This window comes from Salvelinus alpinus, chromosome 34, assembly GCF_045679555.1.
Source record: "Salvelinus alpinus chromosome 34, SLU_Salpinus.1, whole genome shotgun sequence".
Lineage (NCBI taxonomy): Eukaryota > Metazoa > Chordata > Actinopteri > Salmoniformes > Salmonidae > Salvelinus > Salvelinus alpinus.
Window position 1 is genome coordinate 24925631 of NC_092119.1, and position 26671 is coordinate 24952301.

General features: G+C 45.2%; 1 pseudogene; it reads right to left on the minus strand.

Moving 5' to 3' along the window:
* LOC139563774 (phospholipase DDHD1-like) overlaps positions 1-25423 on the minus strand; it is an 87006-nt pseudogene extending 61583 nt beyond the window's left edge.
* Positions 25424-26671: the final 1248 nt, after the last annotated feature.

A 26671-nucleotide genomic window follows, 5' to 3' on the forward strand; every position in this document is an offset into this window, starting at 1 on the left:
TGTGACAAGATAGGGGTGGTATACAGAAGATAGCCCTATTTGGTAAAAAAAACGATTCCATATTATGGCAAGAACAGCTCAAATTAGCGAAGAGAAACAACAGTCCATCATTACTTTAAGACATGAAGGTCAGTTAATACAGAAAATTTCAAGAACTTTGAAAGTTTCTTCGAGTGCAGTCGCAAAAACCATCAAGCTCTATGATGAAACTCGCTCTCATGAGGACCGCCACAGGAAAAGAAGACCCAGAGTTACCTCTGATGCAGAGGATAAGTTCAGTAGAGCTACCGGCCTCAGAAATTGCAGCACAAAGAAATGCTTCACAGAGTTCAAGTAAGAGACATATCCCAACATCAACTGTTTAGAGGACACTTCGTGAATCAGGCTTTCATGGTCAAATTGCTGCAAAGAAACCACTAGTAAAGGACACCAATAATAAGAAGAGACTTGCTTCGGCCTTAAAAACAATGGACCGGTGGAAATCTGTCCTTTGTTCTGATGAGTTCAAATTTGAGATATGTCTTTGTGAGATGCAGAGTAGGTGAGCGGATGATCTCCGCATGTGTGGTTCCCACCGTGAAGCATGGAGGAGGAGGTGTGATGGTTTGGGGGTGCTTTGCTGGTGACACTGTCAGTGATTTATTTAGAATTCAAGGCACACTTAACCAGCATTGCTACCACAGCATTCTGCAACGATACGCCATCCCATCTGGTTTGCGCTTAGTGGGACTATCATTTGTTTTCAACAGGACAATGACCCAGTGTGATATTGGGTCACACCACATGACAAAATAGTGGGTACTCCTTAAAATGTCAGCTGTGGAAGATGTAGTGTCCCACTGGGCACAGATGCCAATTCAACGTCTATTCCACTTTGAAACAACGTTGTTTCAACCAGTGTGTGCCCAGTGGGATGTGTCTTAATGTGTTGAAAATTCCATGTTAAAACCTCTTATAACTAACCACCTCCTTCTTTCAATTTCCGCCTGAAGACATACCCAAATCTAACTGCCTCTAGCTCAGGCCCAGGAGCAAGGATATGCATATTCTTGGCACCATTTGAAAGAAAACACTCTGAAGTTTGTGTAAATGTGAATTGAATGTATGAGAATATAACACAATAGATCTGGATTAGATAATACAATGAAAAAACCATACGTTTTTTCTTTTTAATTGTTGTATCATCATCTTTAAAATGAACAAGATAAAACAAACATTCAGATATGAATATGGGGACATTTTCAGTGAAAAACATAAGAGGGCAACAGTACTTGTGCAAAGTTTCAGAATGATAACTTCCAAAATGAGTGTGCTACATGACATTTATCATGAAGTCACCCAGGTGTCCCACACAAGTAGCCCAAATGTACCCAAGTGGCCAAATTGGTGAAGGTATACATTTTGAAACAAATAACTATATACAAAATACGAAAATGGTATTCTAACACACCCCCCCCACAAAAAATGGAGGGGAAAAAATGGAGAAAAAAAATGGGAAACAAAATATTGAAAAAAAAATATGAAGAAAAAACATATATACATTTACAAAATAACATGGGTAACTATTTACACACTTTCAATATTTGGAAGACCCTCAGTCCTCTATCAAATCAAATCAATTTATATAGCCCTCAAGAGTAAATATGAACAGTTTACCTCTAGATGACCCGGGAGGTGTGGAGCCAGAGACAGCAGGGGTCCAGCTGGATGAACCAGCTTCAGAGGGGGATGGACACGTTGGCGGCAGACACACGCATCTCGACCATGCTCCCTCTAAACCATAATATGTAGACTGAGGAAGCATGCCGCTGGAGGAAGTATAGCCAATGTGTACTTTACACATTTCATTAAATTTTTATATATTGCAAATAAAATGTAAAAACAATCACAAATAATATTTTATATTATTAATTTCAAACAACGGCATTAGCATGAGAAGAACTTACCAGTCCAAAACAATGTCCTCTCCGTTCAAAAAATATGCTTCCATTTGAGTCATGGTCGCTAACTGAGTCGTCTTCCAAAAGCATATGTTTCACTTTCACGATCAATTTCCTCTATAATTTTGTCTACATTCGTATATCTTAGATTTAGCTTTCCCTGACTTATTTGCCATGATTTTCGATATATAAACATCTGAAGATGCTTGTTACCGAAACAGTTCTGTGCGTAATGAGTTTGGCTACTTCCAGTATGGAATTTCAATGGCGAATGACGATCTTTACGCCGGAGTGAACTACATGGGTTGGTCTTCCAAAACACAAACATTAGATATTGCCGTTTACCTCTGCTCATTGGCTATCTACCCAGCTAGATTTCAAGACGATCAGTGGTCATTGGGTTAAAATGCAGTCAATCCACGAAACAGCGGTCATAAAATTGGTGCACAATGAGGTCGTTACTTGTTGTCTTCCAATCGTTTTTTTCAGGTCAATACGTCCCGCGAAATGACCCATCAAGTTTGGTTGTGTTACAAACAAACAGTTGATTGCAAGGAAACCAAACATGACTGGATAAAGTCAGGTTTAGTCTGTGTATTTCCATCGAATGTTTCGTAGAAAATTGAATGACACAAAATTCAACGAGATAAGCGTTCACAAAATGTTTCGTGTTAGGCTATAAAAATGGATTTAACCGAACAAAAGACCATTCATTGTGTAACAATGAGCCTTGGGATTGCAAACAGAGCAAGATCTTCAAAGGTAAACGATTTATTTCATTGCTATCTGTGATTTTGTTACGCCTGTACTGGTTGAAAAAGTAGTTTGGTATGGGGCTCTGTGCTCAGATAATCGCATCGTATTCTTTCGCAGTAAATCTTTTTTTAAATCTGACAGCGCAGTTGGATTAGCAAGATTCTAGGCTTTTGAAGCATGTGAGACACTTGTATTTTCAGGAATGTTTAATATGACTACGGTGGCGATCACCGTATATTGTTGAATTCAAACCCGTATCCGGGATCCGTAGATCAGAGAAGTTAAGAGACCAGAAACGAGGTGCAGTGCTCAGGAAAGGTCTGAAGAAAATAGGACAGCACGGAAATGACAAATGGTGTAAATTATGACTTGTGGGTGAAGTTGAACATTTTGGATTTTGAGGCGGTGGGGTTTGGGTATTAGTCACTTTCACCTCAGCTAAAAGTTAACGGGGCTGCTAATACAGACAGCGCTGGAGTGGAAAAGTGCCAAAGAGAATAATGAAGTGTGCCTCTTCTCACCTTCACACCATCCCGCTCTTTTTTCCTGTGTCTGTGTGTGTGTGTGTGGGCCGCCCCTGTGGTGTAGTTAGTTGAGGTAAATATCTGGGAGAGACAGACGGGTGATGTTAGCATCACCTAGCTTCATACACATCAAACCAGGCTTGGTGTAATCCTGTTTGGACAAACACTCTCTAAAAGCTATTTTCTCTCCATGTCAGTCTCCTCAATCTGGCCTGTCTGTCCTCTCCTCTCCACAATTCACAAAGGATCCTCCTCAGTCCTCCATGGAAGTGTTTTTGTGTAACTGCTGTGGGTTTGCCTCACAGAGTGAACCATGGATTGATGCAATGTGTTACTTAAAAAAAAATCTTTCATTAACCAGTGAACTTTTAGTATTTGATTAACAAATGTTGAGTAAGAAACTGACCTGAAACCAGAGTTGAATTGTGGGTATCAGTGTAGCTTGGCCCCTCTTTAAGGATGTTGATGTGTGTGTGTGTGTGTGTAGGCTCTGTGCTCTTTGCCTCAATAGCCCCCACAGCCCCAAGTTTTCCTATATGTCCAACAAGGGGCCCAGTCCAGGTGTGGATGGTGTGTAATAGATTCTCCATGAGTAACCTCTTTAGATCTGCCTGTCATTTACAGGTTGAATGTTCTGCACTCCCAACCTCTGTGGCCTTGCGTGGAGACCTACATGTGTAATTCGAGTCTGCAGTGTTTTTAGAGCTGTTTCACACTGTCAAGGTTGACTTATCTGAGTGGGGAAAGTTTCTGAGGGAATAGAGAGACATATCCAGAGTCGGCCTTGGAATGTTCTTTCAAAATGGCCAGGGTCCCCCTCAACTTCATCTATGGAACTTCATATATGGCACCCCCCACCATCCATCTATCCCCCTCTCTCCTCACCCTTCCTTCTTTCCCCCTCTCCTCTCCCTCCTCCTTCCTCCTTTCCCTCTTTCTCCCTCCATGAGGACGGAACTGAGAGATGGGACCATATGTCCCCTCAGAGGCTCTCAGTCCTGCCCCTCTGTCTGTCTGTCTGTCTGTCTGTCTGTCTGTCTGTCTGTCTGTCTGTCTGTCTGTCTGTCTGTCTGTCTGTCTGTCTGTCTGTCTGTCTGTCTGTCTGTCTGTCTGTCTGTCTGTCTGTCTGTCTGTCTGTCTGTCTGTCTGTCTGTCTGTCTGTCTGTCTGTCTGTCTGTCTGTCTGTCTGTCTGTCTGTCTGTCTGTCCCTAATAGTTGACAGATGTGTGTAGCGTGAGTTTGTTTCATTTTAGCTCACAGCTTGATGAGCAGAGAAGCAGCTGGAGATTAACAGAACCCCCTTCCCCGTCCCCCTCACAATGCCTCAATTTTTTTTATTCGCGCTCCACTGTCTCGAGCTTGTAATGCACTCCGGCCTTTTTCCACCATAATATATTGGTATTAATAAAGGCAAAGGCTAACGTTCTGTAATGGGAGTAGGGAGGGTAGTGGAAGGAAGGTATTTGGGCTGCTTCTCAGAGAATCAGCAGCCTCTTTAGTTCTTCTCACAATAAATCTCATGGCAGTTTGAATGGTTGGATGGGCCTGCTCTGCTGTGAAGTTTCCTCCAGTTGATTACAAGGGAGTTCAAGGAGTGCTCCTCGTCTTTTATTGCTTACAGCCATGGTACCTTACGGGTATATGCTACAGTGGACGACTTCAATCGCCTGTCATACAATATAATTTTATTTAGTTTTCTTCCAATGAAGCAATAGGAGGGCAGAAAGGGTTCTCTAAGTAGCTCATGAACGCAACTCATTGCCTTATTGCTCATGAATGAAACTCCTTTCCCTACTACTCATGAATGCAACTCATTTCCTTATAGAGCCCCACAGTGTAGGTGTCATAATGCCCTTAAAACCTTATGGTCAGGGCCTCCCGGGTTGCGCAGTGGTCTAGGGCACTGCATCGCAGCGCTAGCTGCGCCACCAGAGTCTCTGGGTTCGCGCCCAGGCTCTGTCGCAGCCGGCCGGGAGGTCCGTGGGGCGACGCACAATTGGCCTAGCGTTGTCCGGGTTAGGGAGGGTTTGGCCGGTAGGGATATCCTTGTCTCATCGCGCTCCAGCGACTCCTGTGGCGGGCCGGGCGCAGTGCGCGCTAACCGAGGGGGCCAGGTGCAGGGTGTTTCCTCCAACACATTGGTGCGGCTGGCTTCCGGGTTGGAGGCGCGCTGTGTTAAGAAGCAGTGCGGCTTGGTTGGGTTGTGCTTCGGAGGACGCATGGCGTTCGACCTTCGTCTCTCCCGAGCCCGTACGGGAGTTGTAGCGATGAGACAAGATAGTAATTACTAGCGATTGGATACCACGAAAAGGGGGTAAAATTTATTTTAAAAAATAAAATAAAAAATAAAAAACTTACGGTCAAACAAAGAAATTGTTCCAATCGTTTTTCCACCATTATTTTTTTTCATATAGGGGATTTTAGAAACACTTAAAATAAGGGCTGTTTTCATGTAAGCTTTGATAACCATGTAAATCTCTCTTCGGACAAAGTGACTTTTATCAATATATTCGGCTCTATTTATGCTCAGATTCAAAAATCCTAATTAGCACCAAAGTCATGCAAAACTACAAATCCCTGCAAGGTCCTGTAAGTAATCTCTAGCTGACACCTTTGCTAACAGGTATTGCGTCAATTTAAAACTTGCACATGACAGTTCACAGAATTGTCAATTTTACTACATTTAGCTAACATTAGATAGTTAATCCAGAGATTCTTACTTTTGCCTCAATTCTGCAGTCTCGTCCAGATCATCAAGGCATTTGTAGTTCTTTATGAGCCACATTAGCAGCTAATTAGTATTTCATTTTTTGGGGGGTAAATACAAGTAAATATATTGATAAAGGTCACCTTGTCCTAGAGAGATTTACATGGTTATCAAAATGTCACGCCAGGGTAAGACTACATGAAACAAAGCCTTTATTTTAAGTGTTTCTAAAATCCTGTTTGTGAAAAATGAATGGTGGAAAAACTATTGGAAAAACTATTGGAATCCAAATTATTAGGCTGAGGCACATGGGCTACTAACAGCTTACTACACAACATACACTTAGTATTACTTTCTTAGCTACAGTATATATATCTTCATGGCATATAACATAATGTATGCAGCAGCATACAAGACGGTTTTGGACTTACTGCTGTGCTCACTTGAACAGGATGGTGGTGCGGCGGTCCTTCTTGTGGGTAAATTTTGTCATGAAACTTTGTCATCAAAGTCTGGCATTCTCTGGATTTATGGGGCTTTCTAGACAACTGGGGAAAAAAGGTTGAATCATGACGTCTATGATCTTCAGGTCGGATATCTGGAAAGAGGCCCAAGTTCCCGACTTGGAATTCCGAGTTGGATGACCGTTCAAAACGTATTTTCCCAGTCGGAGCTCGTTTTTTCCCGAGTTCCCAGTTGTCTTGAACTCACTGAAGTCTGAGATGTCACAGTTTCCAGTTTCCAGTTTTTTAAAATTCTGGATTGACAGCATGACCAATCTATTCAACCTTTTCTGGTGAATGTTAATCCTTTTAAGCTTGGAAAAGAGACTTAAACCCAGACTTGGACCACACAACCTTTCCACCGAATAGCAGGTAAAGCAAAATATTGATTGCTTTGCAACCCTTGCAGTTAGCCACTGATTCCTTCCAAACCACTTATTGTTGAATTTGCGATTTCTCACTTGTTCTTTAATGTTTATGTCCAATGGCCAATGAGCACTGATACGTTTTATATTTAATTTCTCTTCATTTGACAAGGATTTAAAAGGATTTTCCAGTAGATTGTCGACGTGATTAATGATGATGACTGCTTGTCTAGCGAAGTCCAGTCAAAGCTACGGTAGATATAACGTAATTTGACGTAATTTTATCTGTGGACAAAAGACCTTGAGCCTTCTTGGATGGGCCCTTCTAATGTAAATCTATGGCAGCACCCAAGGGGGCTTGAACTTTCTAGCTCTCCCTGTAGATTTTGCGGTGACGTAGTGTCCCCGTGAGTGACAAAACACTCACAGCGTAACTAGAGAAGATTACCAAGCCCTACGCTCTGTATTTTCTGTTGGCTTGCCCCACCACCACGGAAAGCACTGAGCTAGCATTTTGGAACTGCCTTAAGAAAGCAAAAAAGAGACTATGTTTGTATGTAGCTTTATTAACTCCGTATTTATTTTTGTTTGCAAATTGATATGTGATAACATGTAAAACAGGCAACAACAAACAAAAAAACTGCCCTGAGTGATGAGTCACCACTACATACCCCACCAGAACCCGAAATATAAACTTGTTTTACTCCAATGTTTGAAAACAAAATAAATGTAAACAGAAGACTGGCCTCGAAAACATGGTTAAATCTATAATTCTGGGATTGTCAGTCCTTGCAGCCATAGTTCTATGAATTTGAGTGGTTGCATTTCTCCAGCCCCATTGCACTATGCACGATGCCTTACATTTCTTATGCCTACTTCCTAACATTTTATTTGTGTTCTCTTGAGGTTAGTTTGAGCAATACCGCTCTGAAGAGAGTTAAGGAGAAGAGGCCAGTGTTGAGTTATTAAGCATCATGAGTGATTAATATTGCATGACGTCGTGTGTTAACCACTTTTACGAGGTGACGGGAAAGAAATCACTGCAGGTGTTTCTGGATGCCAGAATCAATCTGCCAGATGATCCATGGCTACCCAGTCGTCAGTAACATACGTCACACTACACCCACATCAGGAAACCAGTCTACATACTCCACAAAACACCCAAATTAGGAAACCAGACTGCTGCTTTCAGAGAGAGAACTACACAGTTGGAGAAAAAGAGAGATTCACAGGCAGAGAGAGAGAGCAACAGAGCGGTGGGACAAGCAAACATAAGACAGGGAGACAGAGAGTACAGTGCATGTACAGATGTATGGGATCTGTGTGTGCTTGTGTGAGAGAAATACTTATATACACTGAGTATACAAAACATTATGAACACTTGCTCTTTCCATGACAGACTGACCAGGTGAATCCAGGTGAAAGCTATGATCCCTTATTGATGTCACCTGTTAAATCCACTTCAATCCGTAGATGAAGGGGAGGATACAGATTAAAGAAGGATTTTGAAGTCTTGAGACAATTGAGACATGGATTGTATGTGTGCCATTCAGAGGTTGAATAGGCAAGACAAAATATTTAAGTGCCTTTGAACGGGGTATGGTAGTAGGTGCCAGGCGCACCGGTTTGTGTCAAGAACTCTTCATAACATTGCAAAAATCTGAAACTTTTTGTCCGAAAATGATGCAAAAAAGCTAACCCATGCTTTTGTCATTTCTATATTACTACTGCAATCCAACTATCCGGATTCATCACTAAATAACCTTCAGTTAGTGCTAAATACGGCTGCTAGAATCTTGACTAGAACAAATACATTTGATCATATTACTCCAGTGCTAGCCTCTCTACACTGGCTTCCTGTTAAGGCTAGGCCTCATTTTAAGGTTTTACTGCTAACCTACAAAGCATTACATGGACTTGCTCCTACCTATCGCTCCGATTTGGTCCTGCCGTACATACCTACACGTACGCTCACAAGACGCAGGCCTCCTTATTGTCCCTAGAATTTCTAAGCAAACAGCTGGAGGCAGGGCTTTCTCCAAAAAAGCAACATTTTATGGAATGGTCTGCCTATCCATGTGAGAGATGCAGACCCGGTCTCGATTAGTCTTTCCTGGAGACTCATCTCTTCAGTAGGTCCCATGACTGAGTGTAGTCTGGCCCAGGGGTGTGAAGATGAATGGCAAGACACTGGAATGATGAACCGCCCTTGCAGTCTCTGCCTGGCTGGCTCCCCTCTCTCCACTGGGATTCTCTGCTTCTGACCCTATTACAGGGGCTGAGTCACTGGCTTACTAGTGCTCTTCTATGCCGTCCCTATGCTTTCTTGCTGTCCCGTCTTGCGCCCCCTCGGGCTGGTGCGGTGGAGATCTTAGTGGGCTATACTCAGCCTTGTCTCAGGGTAGTAGGTTGGTGGTTGAAGATATCCCTCTAGTGGTGTGGGGGCTGTGCTTTGGCAAAGTGGGTGGGGTTATATCCTGCCTGGCTGGCCCTGTCCGGGGGTATAATCAGACAGGGCCACAGTGTCCCCAGACCCCCCCGGTCTCGGCCTCCTGTATCTATGCTGCAATAGTCTATGTGCTGGGGGGCTAGTCAGTCTGTTATTTCTGGTGTAATTCTCCTGTCTTATCCCGTGTCCTGTGTGAATTTATGTATGCTCCCTCTAAATCTCTCTCTCCCTCCCCTCCCGGAGGACCTGAGCCCTAGGACCATGCCTCAGGACTACATGGCCTGATGACTCCTAGCTTTCCCCACTCTACCTGGTCGAGCTGTTGCTCAAGTTTCAACTCTTCTGCCTGTGACTATGGAACCCTGACCTGTTCACCTGATGTGCTACCTTGTCCCGGACCTGCTGTTTTCGTCTCTCTCTCTCACTCTCTCGCTCTTTCTCTCTCAGCTATTAAAGGCAACTGACATTTACACCTGAGGTGCCACTTAATGGCCATGTACTCTTATAATCTCAGAGTCTGGTTCTTCTCTAGATTTCTTTCTAGGTTCCTGCCTTTCTAGGGAGTTTTTCCTAGCCACTGAGCTTCTACATCTGCATTGCTTGCTGTTTGAGGTTTTAGACTGGGTTTCTGTAAATATCTGCTGATATAAAAAGGGCTTTAAAAATACATTTAATTGATTGATTGAACTGCAACGCTGCTAGGTTTTTCAAGTTCAACAGTTTCCTTTGTGTATCAAGAATGGTCCACCATCCAAAGCACACCACCCAGCCAACTTGACAACTGTGGGGAGCATTGGAGTCAACATGGGCCAGCATCCCTGTGGTATGTGTGAGAGAACTAGTGTATGTTACTGTGGGTTAGTGTGTGTGTACAAGGAAAGTGCATGGGGAGATTGACTGGTTACTGATTACAGGCCAGCAGCTTGTTGGTGGGTCTCACTCTGCTGTGCCGAGCGGAGCTGGGGCAGAACGGGTGACGGGACCTCATTATCTCTCTCTCTCTCCATGTCGGGCCCTTAAGTTCATCTCCTCAGCGCCTGTTCTGTTTGTTTAGAGAGCGAGAGCCTTAATGAGCCCATTATCTGTCAATGATCCACAAAGGGGGCCCTTCTCTCTCTGCCTTTACCTCCCCTGTGTCGAGTGCACTTTCTCTCTCTACCTCCCCTGTGACTCTCTATGTAGCTCTCTATTTCACCCTGTAGTTCTCTCTTTCTCTCTCTCCTCCCATACTGTGCTATTTCTTTCTCTCGTGCACAGCAGTGCAACCTCCTTCCTTTGAACATGGCTGCCCTCTTCGAGGCTATACATTTTTATGTTGTTGTTGGGAACTGGCTTTGGTCTGGTTTTAACTGCCTCATATCTGAAGCTCCCCCATAACAGCTGACAGTATACTGTAGTGTAGATTGCTGTGTGTGCTACCAGGAGGGAGAGAGAGAGAGAGAGCTTTTATTCACCTAAAGCTGATGGCAACATGACTGGCTCTTTGTGAGACCCTTCTCACTGGCTGAAACAGATCCATTCTGCGTAGGGAATTTTCTGGAAGCATATTATTATACCATATTTCAAGAATACTTGAAACATTGATTAACTGAATTGATGGTTAAACTGAGCTTGGTTAACCCTTTTGTGTGTGTGTGTAACGGTCGTCTTGTGGTGAATGAGCGGACCAAAGCGCAGCGTGAAATGTTGACATAATGATTTATTTAAACAAACGACGAAACACGAAATAACACTTGATAATTAACAAAATAACAAACGACGTAGACTGACCTAAAACATGTGAACTTACATATAACAAAGAACGCACGAACAGGTACAGACTACAACCAAACGATACAGTCCCGTGTGGTAACATATACGGACACAGGAGACAACCACCCACAACAAACAATGTGAAACAACCTACCTATATATGGTTCTCAATCAGAGGAAACGTCAAACACCTGCCTCTGATTGAGAACCATACAAGGTCAATTAACAATGACACTTAACATAGAACAAACAACACAGACTGCCCACCCAGCTCACGTCCTGACCCACTAAACACAACTATACAAAAGGAAAACAAGGTCAGGAACGTGACATTACCCCCCCCCAAGATGCGGACTCCGGCCGCAAAACTAAACCTCAAGGGGAGGGTTTGGGTGGGCATCTGTCCACGGTGGCGGCTCCGGCTCCGGACGCTGTCCCCACACCACCATAGTCACTCCCCGCTTCCGTATCCTCCTCCCAATGACCACCCTCCAAATAAACCCACCTAAATTAAGGGGCAACACCGGGATAAGGGGCAACACCGGGATAAGGGGCAGCACCGGGATAAGGGGCAGCACCGGGATAAGGGGCAGCTCCGGACTGAAGGACGGGAGCTCCGGACTGAGGGACGGGAGCTCCGGACTGGCTGACGGCTCTGGCTGCTCATGGCTCGCTGACGGCTCTGGCTGCTCATGGGTCGCTGACGGCTCTGGCTGCTCATGGCTCGCTGACGGCTCTGGCTGCTCATGGCTCGCTGACGGCTCTGGCTGCTCATGGCTCGCTGACGGCTCTGGCTGCTCATGGCTCGCTGACGGCTCTGGCTGCTCATGGCTCGCTGACGGCTCTGGCTGCTCATGGCTCGCTGACGGCACTGGCTGCTCATGTCTGACGGAAGGCTCTGGCTGCTCCTGTCTGGCGGAAGGCTCTGGCTGCTCCTGTCTGGCGGAAGGCTGCTCCTGTCTGGCGGAAGGCTCTGGCTGCTCCTGTCTGGCGGAAGGCTCTGGCGGCTCCTGTCTGGCGGAAGGCTCTAGCGGCTCCTGTCTGGCGGACGGCTCTAGCGGCTCCTGTCTGGCGGACGGCTCTGAAGGCTCGGAACAGACGGGCGGCTTTGAAGGCTCGGGAAAGACGGGCGGCTTTGAAGGCTCGGGACAGACGGGCGGCTTTGAAGGCTCGGGACAGACGGGCAGCTCTGACGGTGCTTGGCAGACGAGCAGCGCAGGCGGCGCTTGGCAGACGGACAGCTCAGATGGCGTTGTGCAGACGGGCAGTTCAGGCGCCGCTGGGCAGACGGCAGACTCTGGCCGGCTGAGGCGCACTGTAGGCCTGGTGCGTGGTACCGGAACTGGAGGTACCGGGCTAAGGACACGCACCATCAGGCTAGTGCGGGGAACAGCAACAGGACGCACAGGAGGCTTGGTGCGTGGTGTAGGCACTGGTGGTAATGGGCTGGAGACACGCACCACAGGGCTAGTGCGTGGAGGAGGAACAGGGCTCTGGAGACGCACAGGAGGCTTGGTGCGTGGTGCCGGAAATACCGGACCGTGCAGGCGTACTGGCTCCCTTGAGCACTGAGCCTGCCCAACCTTACCTGGTTGTATTCCCCCCGTAGCCCGACCAGTACGGGGAGGTGGAATAACCCGCACTGGGCTATGTAGGCGAACCGGGGACACCATGCGTAAGGCTGGTGCCATGTAAGCCGGCCCGAGGAGACGCACTGGAGACCAGACGCGTTGAGCCGGCTTCATGGCACCTGGCTCAATACTCAATCTAGCCCGGCCGATACGAGGAGCTGGTATGTACCGCACCGGGCTATGCACACGTACAGGAGACACCATGCGCTCTACTGCGTAACACGGTGTCTGCCCGTACTCTCGCTCTCCACGGTAAGTACAGGGAGTAGGCGCAGGTCTCCTACCTAACTTCGCCACACTCCCTTTTATCCCCCCCCCAAGACATTTTTGGGGCTGACTCACAGGATCCCAACCGCGTCGCCGCGCTGCCTCCTCATACCAGCGCCTCTCTGCCTTCGCTGCCTCCAACTCCGCCTTGGGACGGCGATATTCTCCTGGCTGAACCCAGGGTCCTTTGCCGTCCAGGATCTCTTCCCAAGTCCACGAGTCCCTTATGCGCTGCTCCCGTTGCTGCTTTACACGCTGCTTGATCCTTGTTTGGTGGGTGGTTCTGTAACGGTCATCGTAATCCTCCTCCTCGGACGAGGAGGAGAGGCGAGAAGGATCAGACCAATATGCGGAGTGGTTTGTGTCCATGATTATTTATTAACAAAATAAACGGAACACTAACGAAACAAAATGACAAAAGAGAAACGAACCGACAAACAGTCCCGTGTGGCACGAATACAGACACGAGATACAGGAGACAACCACCCACAACAAACAATGTGAAACAACCTACCTATATATGGTTCTCAATCAGAGGAAACGTCAAACACCTGCCTCTGATTGAGAACCATACAAGGTCAATTAACAATGACACTTAACATAGAACAAACAACACAGACTGCCCACCCAGCTCACGTCCTGACCCACTAAACACAACTATACAAAAGGAAAACAAGGTCAGGAACGTGACAGTGTGAGTACATACAGTGGGGCAAAAAAGTATTTAGTCAGCCACCAATTGTGCAAGTTCTCCCACTTAAAAAGATGAGAGAGGCCTGTAATTTTCATCATAGGTACACTTCAACTATGACAGACAAAATGAGAAAAAAAATCCAGAAAATCACATTGTAGGATTTTTAATGAATTTATTTGCAAATTATGGTGGAAAATAAGTATTTGGTCAATAACAAAAGTTTATCTCAATACTTTGTTATATACCCTTTGTTGGCAATGACAGAGGTCAAATGTTTTCTGTAAGTCTTCACAAGGTTCACACACACTGTTGCTGGTATTTTGGCCCATTCCTCCATGCAGATCTCCTCTAGAGCAGTGATGTTTTGGGGCTGTTGCTGGGCAACACGGACTTTCAACTCCCTCCAAAGATTTTCTATGGGGTTGAGATCTGGAGACTGGCTAGGCCACTCCAGGACCTTGAAATGCTTCTTACGAAGCCACTCCTTCGTTGCCCGGGAGGTGTGTTTGGGATCATTGTCATGCTGAAAGACCCAGCCACGTTTCATCTTCAATGCCCTTGCTGATGGAAGGAGGTTTTCACTCAAAATCTCACGATACATGGCCCCATTCATTCTGTCCTTTACACGGATCAGTCGTCCTGGTCCCTTTGCAGAAAAACAGCCCCAAAGCATGATGTTTCCACCCCAATGCTTCACAGTAGGTATGGTGTTCTTTGGATGCAACTCAGCATTCTTTGTCCTCCAAACACGACGAGTTGAGTTTTTACCAAAAAGTTCTATTTTGGATTCATCTGACCATATGACATTCTCCCAATCTTCTTCTGGATCATCCAAATGCTCTCTAGCAAACTTCAGACGGGCCTGGACATGTACTGGCTTAAGCAGGGGGACACGTCTGGCACTGCAGGATTTGAGTCCCTGGCGGCGTAGTGTGTTACTGATGGTAGGCTTTGTTACTTTGGTCCCAGCTCTCTGCAGGTCATTCACTAGGTCCCCCCGTGTGGTTCTGGGATTTTTGCTCACCGTTCTTGTGATCATTTTGACCCCACGGGGTGAGATCTTGCGTGGAGCCCCAGATCGAGGGAGATTATCAGTGGTCTTGTATGTCTTCCATTTCCTAATAATTGCTCCCACAGTTGATTTCTTCAAACCAAGCTGCTTACCTATTGCAGATTCAGTCTTCCCAGCCTGGTGCAGGTCTACAATTTTGTTTCTGGTGTCCTTTGACAGCTCTTTGGTCTTGGCCATAGTGGAGTTTGGAGTGTGACTGTTTGAGGTTGTGGACAGGTGTCTTTTATACTGATAACAAGTTCAAACAGGTGCCATTAATACAGGTAACGAGTGGAGGACAGAGGAGCCTCTTAAAGAAGTTACAGGTCTGTGAGAGCCAGAAATCTTGCTTGTTTGTAGGTGACCAAATACTTATTTTCCACCATAATTTGCAAATAAATTCATTAAAAATCCTACAATGTGATTTTCTGGATTTTTTCCCCTCATTTTGTCTGTCATAGTTGAAGTGTACCTATGATGAAAATTACAGGCCTCTCTCATCTTTTTAAGTGGGAGAACTTGCACAATTTGTGGCTGACTAAATACTTTTTTGCCCCACTGTATACAGTATGTGTGAATACGTTTGTGTGTGTGTACCGTATGTATTGACTCCAACAGCAGCCCACCCCCCAGTAGCCACAGAACGTTGCAGTAGATTAGCTCTCTCCCTGGTCAGGCCCGGCCGACCTGTTAACGCTGAAGACTTAATTACGGCGATCTGGTAATAGTGGAGAAAATGGCAGGAATGCTGTCCACATGGCCGTGTTCACAGAAGGATTAGCTGCACAAGCTGCACTCTCCAACCTTGGCCAGCTTCCTCTCCCTCTTCCAGAACCCTTCTTACAGCTGCCTTTGTCTCGCACTCCAATGAGGCGAGGGTGGGGGGGGGAAGAAAAGACAAATAAAATTAATCTTCTGGGTGCTGGATCTTAAATCCTTTTAATGAAGGGGGCTACAGGTTTGAGAGGCTTTGAGCTCTGTTCGCCCGGACATACACACACACACACGCACGCGCACCCACACCCAGGTGACACCCCTAACTTCTGTAGGTTCTTATTGATGAGCAATGATGTTATTCACCAGCCGTGGCAAATCCATATTTTTTGCTTTCATTATTAGCTAATAAAAGGAGTTAGCAAATCTGTTAAGCTTAACTGTGATGTTTCCGGAATCTTTGAGAGATCAGAACCGGAAATCTCTGTTTCCATCCTATTAGTGTTAGAGAATGCTTTAGCCTCTACTCATGTTTTCCCTCAGCACCAAAGCTTGTGAAGTACAGGTTTAAAGGAAACCGTATGAGAATTAACATTTGTTCATGTTGTTGTCTAATTCTCTGTCTGGGTATAATTGATCTTCCAAAAGGAAACATGAGCCTTTTGGAACGAAAATAGAGAAACCCTGAATGAATGTGCCATGGCTGTTAACCTGAGGGACCTAGGTCTCTGAGCATCTGTACTGTCTGGATGTACTTTAGCTCCCACAGCAATGCTAGAGGCAAAGCACTGAAACACAGGCCCTGTATACAACCCCCACCTCCAAAAAATAAAACCTCCACCACCACTTCACCGATGGCGGAGAAGCCCATTACTGTGTTCATCTTCTCAACGTTTGACAGGTGGAAGTAGAACTTTGGGTTTTATGTTTTAATTATAAAGAATTCCAGATGTGGAGGGGGGCTCATAAATTAGAAGGAGAGCGACTCAAATGTCTTCTTTCAAAGGTACCAAGCGGATCAGCATCTGCTTCTCATTGCAGTCAATGTTATTAAAGGCCCTGACCAAAGAAAGCTCCACAGTCCCCTGTCGGGCCCCACAATAATTAACACTGTTAAATGTGCCTAAATAGATTTAGAGCATCCAGAAAAGTTACATTTGTCTTGGAGAATGACCGCAATCATCTATTCTCCAAGCAAAGGGAGCTGGAACAGAAGGACAAACCAACCACCTCATCTGATCTGTAGAAAGAGAGAAATTGTGAGGAAAAGGGGGAGAGAAGGGAGGGGGGAAGAAAATGCACAAATACAAGCAAATTAGGCAGGTATGCCTGTGTGTAAGAGGGAGGTGGGAGAGGGGAGGAGAAGAGAAGAAGAGGGAGTACGGAGAGAGGTTTGAAACGTTCTGTTACCGCACTCCAGCCCATGTTGTTGGTACTGGAGCATATGCATGAGCTGAGAAAAGCAGCAGTCACGACAAACCATCCATCTGCTGTTCTGTTCCTTTCTGGTGATCTTTTCAAACCACATGAATGCATTTTCTGTCATTCTTGGATAATGAGAAGCATTGAGAGGAAAGTGTTTTTCTGTTCTCTCCATGGACTGATTCACTGGCTCTTGTTTGGGAGTAGATTAATTTACTAAAGTATGAGATCGATTTAGCCTGTTTTGGACAGACATGTTTGAAGCTTTCCCTCTCTTCTCATTGGCCGAGAGCAGAAGTAAGAGGGCGGTCCTGGCAGCGGATTGGCTGAAGTGGTTCTGCTTGTAGTCTGCGGTTGCCGAGTGGGTGCATGGAGGGTGCCGGGGGTTGGGGGGGTTAGGGTCAGAGGGGCGAACCTCAGGTTGGTGTGAGGGTGCAATGTCTCTCCCCAGTGTGGTACCCCCAAAAAAGAGAAAAAAATGAACACCCTCCACTCCTCCCAAAAAAAGCCAGATCGGCAGAATTAAAGTGGGGCAGTAACTCCTATGGGTGTGATTGAAAGGGTGAGAAGTTAATTTGGCAGCATTTCCTCCTCGCTTTGCTAATGTTTCCTCTCAGGACTAAACACCTCTACCTTCACCCCACCCACCCTCCACTTTCACCCCTACCTCGACCCCACCTCCACCCCTACCGCCACCCCACCCGCCTTCCACTTTCCCTCCCTACCTGCACTTTCCTCTCAGGACTAAACACCCCGACCTCCACCCCACCCACCTTCAACTTTCCCTCCCTACCTCTAGGGCTCCTGAGTGGCGCAGCAGTCTAAGGCACTGCATCTCAGTGCTAGAGGCGTCACTACAGACCCTGGTTTGATTCCAGGCTGTATCACAACTGGCAGTGAATGGGAGTCCCATAGGGCGGCGCACAATTGGGTTAGGGTTTGGTAGACCCTCATTGTAAATATGAATTTGTTCTTAACTGACTTGCCTAGTTAAATGAAGGTTAAATAAATAAAATACCCCTACCTCCACCCACCCTCCACCTTCACTTCTCCCCAATGTTCAGCAGCTTCCAACACGCACCCGTCACCTCCTCTCTGCATGCCCTGACCTCCCCAAAAGCACCGTCCGCCGCAGCGGTACACATTGACCCGAAACGAAACCTTCTCTCCCCGGGAAACTTCCTGCTCTGAAACACTTTGGCTCAAGTGTGTTTTCTCATGAGACAATGGGGGAGCAGGGAGGGAGGGAGAAGAGGAGTCGGAGGGAGGTGGCTCTTGAGCTAAATGGAGACCGTGTTGGTGTATCTTCACGGCCTGTCAATCAGGGACCCCCAGGGATTCTGAAGGGGGGGGTCTGCTACAGCTCAGGGAGGATGGAGGAATCATGGTGCTGGTGGTAATAAAGAGAGTGTGCGTGCGTGCATGCTAGGTCGAGAGGCCACAGGGTTCTTGCTCACCTCACTCACCACGTCCAGGATAGCTCCCATCAACAGCAACACTTTCCTGAATCAACATGGACCTAAATACCCGCACACACATTTCTCATTGGCCAGACCCCCACATGGCTCAGTATAGGCCTGTATTCGGCACAGAGTAATCAAATAATCAAACCCATGAGTCTCACATAAACCTCTTCTTTATGTAGATCACAAATAAACAAACCTATATTGCTTTACTGTCTTGAAGAGACCACATAAAGAATGACCCTAGGATCATGGACATACCTGATTTGAAGTTCGAAAGACGATATGAGAGAAGATACAGCAAAATGGGTTGAAGACATTAACATGTCATAGCGCCATAGGAATCATCCATGTGTCGTAGTATAATGACATACTAGCTTCTCCTTCTGGAGGCCCCTAGCATAACGTCTCCTAGCCTATAGTATAGGGGGTGAGGGTGGAGTAGCCCCAAAGAGTTCCACTGGGGGTGACGTCATTTCTCCGGCAGGAACGAGCCCTGTTTCATGTAGCACTAATCAAATAGTTGTTGTCTGAGACAACTCGCTCCACGCGTCCATGATCTCACACACACATGACCTCACTCGTGTACACACGCACATACACACAGACACACACAAACACGCTCAACGCAGCTTCCCCTAAGTATTGTCCCTTCAATACCCATAAGTGCCATTGGGGTCCCATTGCGTGAGCGACCCCTCTTAGACACGTTGAGTCCCAACATTCTCAGACGGTCTCTGTGGAAAGACAGCAGGAATCTCACTCTTTCAGTCTCTGATGTCATTTGATGTGACGTGATGTTATTGCTGAGAGCATAGAGTAGTTACAGTATCTCTATCAGAGGTTTCTATTGCATGCATACCCAGCTAGCACATTTGGTTCCTTGGAAGTTGTGGGAATGTACGTTTTTGGTTTCCCATTGGTTCAGGTAATGAAGCCATAAGTTTCCTGACCGGTAAAACGGAATGTTTTTTAAACGTCCTGAGAACAGAAGCGAAACTTTAGCCTGTTCTGGGAACGTTCATTTTTAGGTTGCAGAGAGGTTCTGAGAACATTTACTCTGGTTCCCTGAATGTTTTCCTAGAAGGTTTTATTAATGTTATATTATTGGTTATTTGAAGGTAATGAAATAACGTTCTGAGAACATGTTTCAATAAGATTTTTAATAATAATGCTAGCTTAGTTTGGGTTAACTGTTTTGAAGTCCAAGTACAGAAAGGATACATGGAAATACATTTGCTTCGGCATTAATCATGCAAACACATGTATTTTTTATTGTGACCCCGCGTCAGTGAGATTCGATACTATGATCTTCTGTTCTCTGTCCATGGAATTAGTCCACTGTGGTCGGGCCAATTAGTGGGCACGGCCAACAAACCTGAACATAATTAATAAGATAGAGGATAGAGAGTTTTGTTAATGCTGAGAATGGAACGTTTTCAAATAACATTCTCAGAACGTTCTCTGAACATTACTAAAGTTTTCTTGTGGTTTTCTTAATGTTCTCAGAACAATTTGAGAGCATGACTTCAAGGATCATACCCTTTTTTTTCAATTTTCGCCTTAAATGACATACCCAAATCAAACTGCCTGTAGCTCAGGACCTGAAGCAAGGATATGCATATTCTTGATACCATTTGAAATGAAACACTTTGAAGTTTGTGGAAATGTGAAATTAATGTAGGAGAATATAACACATTAGATCTGGTAAAAGATCAAATAAACAAAAAAACATGCCTTTTTTTGTTTTATCATCTTTGAAATGCAAGAGAAAGGCCATACTTAATTTCGATTTTGGCCACCAGATGGCAGTAGTGTGTGTGCAAAGTTTCACTGATCCAGTGACTAATTAAATTACTGCACAATATTTTGTATCAAGTCTGTCAGGAGTTTGCCCAAATGTGCTGAATTGGCCAATTGATATATTTTCAAGTACATAACTATAGAGAACATAAACATATGCTATGGTAATACAAAATGTAAGTTTACACACTCCCACAAATGTCATACATGATGGGTCATTAGCTTATACACTAACTTTCACACATCTAGATGGCCGGACGGGGTGGGTGTGGAGCCAGAGAAAGCAGTGGGGTCAAAATGTAGAACCCAGTTCCTACATTTGAACATAAAAATGTATTTTATCAAACAAAACTATGCTACATTTCATCTCTGGGACCCTCAGGATGACAAATCAGAGCAAGATTACTGAATGTAAGTACATTATTTACCTTCAGAGGTGAATGTATCAAACCAGTTGCCGTGATAAAAGTTTTTTGTTGTTGTGCAGTCTCCTCAAGCAATAGCATGGTGTTTTTTCACTGTAATAGCTACTGTTAATTGGACATTGCAGGTAGATTAACAATAATTGAAGCTTTCTGTCCATATAAGACATGTCTATGTCCCGGAAAGTTGGCTGGTGTATGCAACGTCATTCTAGTCACATTAGCGCACGTTAGCAACAACTGTTCCGGTTTAGGGACACCCATCCTGTAGAGGTTTTAAATAGAACCACGAGGAAACCTGTAGGAAAAGTTATGCTGAAGAACTGAAATTCCCACAGAGTAACTATTTGAGAAGATTCCCAATGTCAAACTAGTTGGAGAACATTCCTAGAAAATTATCAAAATGTAAATGAAATGCAACAATATTTTAACTTTTAGGAAACGCTCTGTTAAACTAATGAAATGGCAAGAAAATGTGGTCTGTAGATTGATGACGGAAAAACAATTGAATCCATTTTAGAACAAGGCTCCAATGTAACAAAATGTGGAAAAAGTCAAGGGGTCTGAATACTTTCCGACTGCACTGTATATGGTCCTGTCTTGGAAAGGAGAGGCGGTGGGTACCCGATGGTGGCACACGCGGCTAACACACTGCTAACATACTGCAGGCCGCGGTGTGAGACAGGCCAGGTCGGCTGGTGACGGTGCCCCTAGCCCCTTCTCCCTCTTCATTTATCTGCTGTGGCAGCGGACAGAAGGCAATTTCCTGCGAGGTGAAGTCAGGGGGAATGGGGACGGGGACGGGGACGGGGGCGGCTAGAGCACATCAAAGGGTCCACTGAAAGCTATCAGGAACTTGAGTACTGCCAGCAATGCGTGCCAACCCGCCAGCCCCACTTCTCCTCGCCTCTCCTCCTCTCTCTCTCTCTCTCCATTCCTCCTGTGGTGCTCCCAGACGCTAGGCCCAGGGCCGGGCATGGTGTGGCTAGGTTAAAAATACCCCTCCATTTACTAAAGTCAGACACCTTGAGTTGTGAGCAGCTGGGGCATGGAGGGCAACCATTAGGCTCACCACAACACCAAGGAAAGGTCACAGTTTATCATACTGCACACACACACACGAGCGCGAGCACACACTATCACACACACACTCTAGCATGCACACACAAACATAGAGCGCAATCTCTCAAACACAAACACATAGAATTCGGAATTAGAATACTAATAGGAGCTCTACAGACAGGTTGGTTGTTTAGCAATAAAACCTACGAGTGTGCAACTATGTGGAAAAACAGACAGGGTTGGCTTAGACTTTTGACAACATGTAAACTATATCTCGTGTTGGATTTTTATTGAAAACATAAATACATTTGCACAATGAACACATGTTGTCTCTTAACACTGTCTCTCTCTGTCAATTCTATTCAATTCAATTTTCAATTTAAGGGCTTTATTGGCATGGGAAACATATGTTAACATTGCCAAAGCAAGTGAAGTTGATAATAAACCAAAGTGAAATAAAGAATAAAAATTAACAGTAAACATTACACTTACAGAAGTTCCAAAAGAATTTCCAATGTCATATTATTTCTATATGTAGTGTTGTAACGATGTGCAAATAGTTAAAGTACAAAAGGGAAAATAAATAAACATAAATATGGGTTGTATTTACAATGGTGTCTCTCTCTTATGTGGGACAGGGGGTTTGGGCGTGTGTTGTGTGTGTGAGAGCGAGAGAGGAAGCAATAAGGCACTACCCTTGAATGCTAGCTCCCCCCCACCCCCTAGCCTCCCCCACCTACTCCTTTTTATGTGGCATTAAACAGTCCTTCACTGAGGAGCGGGACCAATGGAAGAAATGTGCCCATCCATGTTGTCACACACCTGTGACAACACCTGACAGGGCCCACCCCACCATAACCTAGCATTCCTTCCATGCCAGGCCTCTAACATATAAAGAACAATAGAAGCACATCGTTTATATTTAGATTCCTGGAGATCTTGTGTTATTGTGCTGTTAGACAGCTGGTTGACGTGACAATAGGGTCTCTTTCTTTTGCATGTACAGTACCAGTTAAAAGTTTGGACACACCTACTCATTCTAGGGTTTTATTTTAACTATTTTCTACATTGTAGAATAATAGTGAATACATCAAAACTGTGAAATAACACTAATGGAATCATGTAGTAACCAAAAAAATAAGTGTTAAACAGTAGCCACCCTTTGCCTTGATGACAGCTTTGCACTCTCTTGGCATTCTCTCAACCTTTATTTAACTAGGCAAGTCAGTTAAGAACAAATTCAAAACTCCCTGACGATGGCCATGCAGCCGAAACGCGTCGGATTTTTCAAACTTTGTTTCTATTGAAGGCATTTTTATTAATTATATGAAGAGTGCCTTGGTCCTCCTTTCTTTTTGATGACCAATTCACCCCTTTTACCAAAGAGCACCTTCTGTCTACCAACATTTACTATTGTGTACCTTAGTAGTGTTTCCCTTCCTCCTCTTTCTACCAAGAACTAATTCTTATTTAAAATGACGGCCTACCCAGGCAAAACCCTAACCCGGACGACGCTGGGCCAATTGTGCGCCGCCCTATGGGACTCCCAATCACCGCCCGTTGTGATATAGGCCAGGATCAAACCAAGGTCTGTAGTGACGCCTAGAGCACAGAGATGCAGTGCCTAAAACCGCTGCGCCACTCGGGAGCTTCATGAGGTAGTCACCTGGAATGCATTTCAATTAACAAGTGTGCCTTATTAAAAGTTAATTTGTGCAATTTCTTTCCTTCTTAAGAGCCAATCAGTTGTGTTGTGACAAAGTAGAGGTGGTATACAGAAGATAGCCCTATTTGGTAAAAGACCAAGTCCATATTATGGCAAGAACAGCTCAAATAAGCATAGAGAAATGACTGTCCATCATTATTTTAAGACATGAAGGTCAGTCAATCTGGAAAATGTTAAGAACTTGAAAGTTTCTTCAAGTGCAGTCGCAAAAACCTTCAAGCGCTATGATGAAACTGGCTCTCATGAGGACCACCACAGGAAAAGGAAGTTCCAGATGTACCTCTGCTGCAGAGGATAAGTTCATTAGAGTTACCAGCCTCAGAAATTGCAGCCCAAATAAATGCTTCACAGAGTTCAAGTAAGACACATCTCAAAATCAACTGTTCAGAGGAGACTGCGTGAGTCAGGTTGAATTGCTGCAAATAAACCACTACTAAAAGTACACCAATAATAAGAAGAGACTTGATTGGGCCAAGAAACATGAGCAATAGACATTAGACCAGTTGAAATCTGTCCTTCGGTCTGATGAGTCCAAATTTGAGATTTTTGGTTCCAGCCGCCGTGTCTTTGTGAGACACAGAGTAGGTGAACGGATGATCTCCGGATGTGTGGTTCCCACCGAGAAGAATGGAAGAGGAGGTGTGATAGTATCAAGGCACAAGGCGAGACCCAAATGCAGACACAGGAGGCAGATGGTTGGAGTCTTAGAATGGATTAATAATCAAAGTGGTAGGCAAGAGAATGGTCGTGAACAGGCAAAAAGGTAAAAACCAGATCAGAGTCCAGGAGGTACAGAGTGGCAGACAGGCTCATGGTCAAGGCAGGCAGAATGATCAAGCAGGCGGGAACAGTAACAGGCAAGGGTCAAAACCGGGAGGACTAGAAAAAGGAGAATGCAAAAAGCAGGATAACAGGAAAAAGCCCTGGTTGACTTGGAAACATACAAAACGAACTGACACCGAGAGATAGGAAACACAGGGATAAATACACTGGGGAAAACAAGTGACACCTGGAGGGGGTGGAGACAATAACGAGGACAGGTGAAACTGATCAGGGTGTGACAGGGGGTGTTTTGCAGGTGACACTGTCTGTGATTTATTTAGAATTCAAGGAACACTTAACCAGCATGGCTACCACAGCATTCTGTAGCGATATGCCATCCCATCTGGTTTGCGCTTAGTGAGACAATCAATTGTTTTTCATCAGGACAATGACACAATGACACTTCCAGGCTATGTAAGGATTTTTGACCAAGGAGAGTGATGGAGTGCTGCACTAGATGGTTTGGGATGAGTCGGACCGCAGAGTGAAGGAAAAGCAGCCAACAAGTGCTCAGCATATGTGGGAACTCCTTCAAGACTGTTGAAAAGCATTCCTCATGAAGCTAGTTGAGAGAATGCCAAGAGTGTGCAAAGCTGTCATCAAGGCAAAGGGTGGCTGTCACGCTGTATAAATGATTGAGACAGGCGCAAGAATACATAATAGGGGGTTTTCATACTCCACCCAAAAATACAACATGCCATGAAAGGCATGTGGACGAAGCCCAAAACAAACACATATACAAAAACACAGGGATATAACCCATACAAAAGAGCGAGGTTAAACCTCTAATAAATACACGGGACGAGACCCGTAATAACAAGTGCACAACAATACACGGGACGAGATCTGTAATAACGAGTACACAATAAACTTAGCACGAAAGCCGAAACAACAAAGCACAGGTACTCACAAGACCAATGGACATGGGAACAATAACCGACAAAGACACAGTTCAGTGACGCCTAGAGGCCGGTGACATAGACCTCTGGAGCTGGTGTACGGAATGAGCAGCAGTACCGGGGAAATCCGTGACAGTACCCCCCCAACGCGCTGCACTAGCAGCGGGACAACACCGGTCTCGATGACGATCACAGGGACGCGGTGCGGTTTGGTCAGGGCCATTTGCAGTTGCCGAAGTTGCGTCGTTGTTGGACGTGCCAGTTGCAGTGGTGTTGGACGGGCCAGTTGCAGCTGCCGATGTTGCGGCGGCGTCGGACAGACCAGTTGCAGTGGTGTTGAATGGGCCAGTTGCAGCTGCCGAAGTTGCGGCGCTGTCAGACGGACCAGTTGCGGCAGCATCGGAAGGGCCAGTTGCAGCTGCCGAAGTTGCGGCGGTGTTGGACGGGCCATTCCCGCTGTCTCCATTTAATGTTGGTTATTCTGTCACGTTGTATAAATGATTGGAGACAGGCACAGGAATACGTAATAGGGGTTTTTAATCGTCCACCCAAAAATACAACATGCCATGAAAGTTACAGGGACGAAGCCCAAAACAAACACGTATACAAAGACACAGGGATGTAACCAAAACAAAAGAGCTAGGTTAATAAACCTCTAATAAATACACAGGACGAGACCCGTAATAACAAGTGCACTACAATACACGGGACGAGACCCGTAAAAACGAGTACACAATACACTTAGCACGAAAGCCGAAACAACAAAGCACAGGTACTCACAAGACCAACGGACATGGGAACAATAACCGACAAACCAATGGTGAACAGAGGGCACATATATACACAATTACTAATCAGGAGTAATGGGAACCAGGTGAGCGTAAAGAAACAGTTCAGACGCCTAGAGGCCGGTGACGTAGACCTCCGGAGCTGGTACACGGAATGAGCAGCAGTACCGGGGGAATCCGTGACAGTGGCTACTTTGAAGAATCTAAAACCTCAAACATATTTTGATTTGTTTAACACTTTTTTGTGTAGCACATCTTCCATGTGCTTTTGAACAGTATGGTAGCGAAACGAGTAGAGACCACCCCTCAGGCGGTGGCCATGGTAGCCACGGAAGCCCTGGGGTGGTACAGAAGAAAGGGGGCCTCGACCCCAGGCGAGGAGTCCCCCACAACACCCAAGGTCCCGGCGGCCACGGCCTGACAGCGCTGCGGCGCCTAGGGCGATGCGCCTAGGGGAGGGATCTCCCCTGGGTCCCGAAGGACGTTGATTGATTCGGAAGAGCAGGAGGAGGCGAGTTTGATAAGGACCTACCCCGCTCCCGCTCCTGTACAAAAGTTTTTAACAAAGTGACATTTTAACATGTTTTCCATGTCTTAAATTTTTTTTACTTTTCTTAAATCATTTGTACACATTTTAAACGGCTTTTACACAATTGGATGTTTTACATAGAAAAGCACTTTTATTTATGGTTGTTTTTATTGGTTTTAACAGCATGTACTTTTTAACAAATGTAAATGTAATATCCAAATGCCGTTTTTATGTGTAAAAAATGAAAATATATATGAGCTGTTTTTAAGGAAATGCGATAATAAAACTTTTCCAAAAGAAAATAAAAATCTGTATCTTTTCCTTCCTATCGTCTTAATCATGATCACTAACATTCTCTCAACATTTATGCAACGTATGGAGA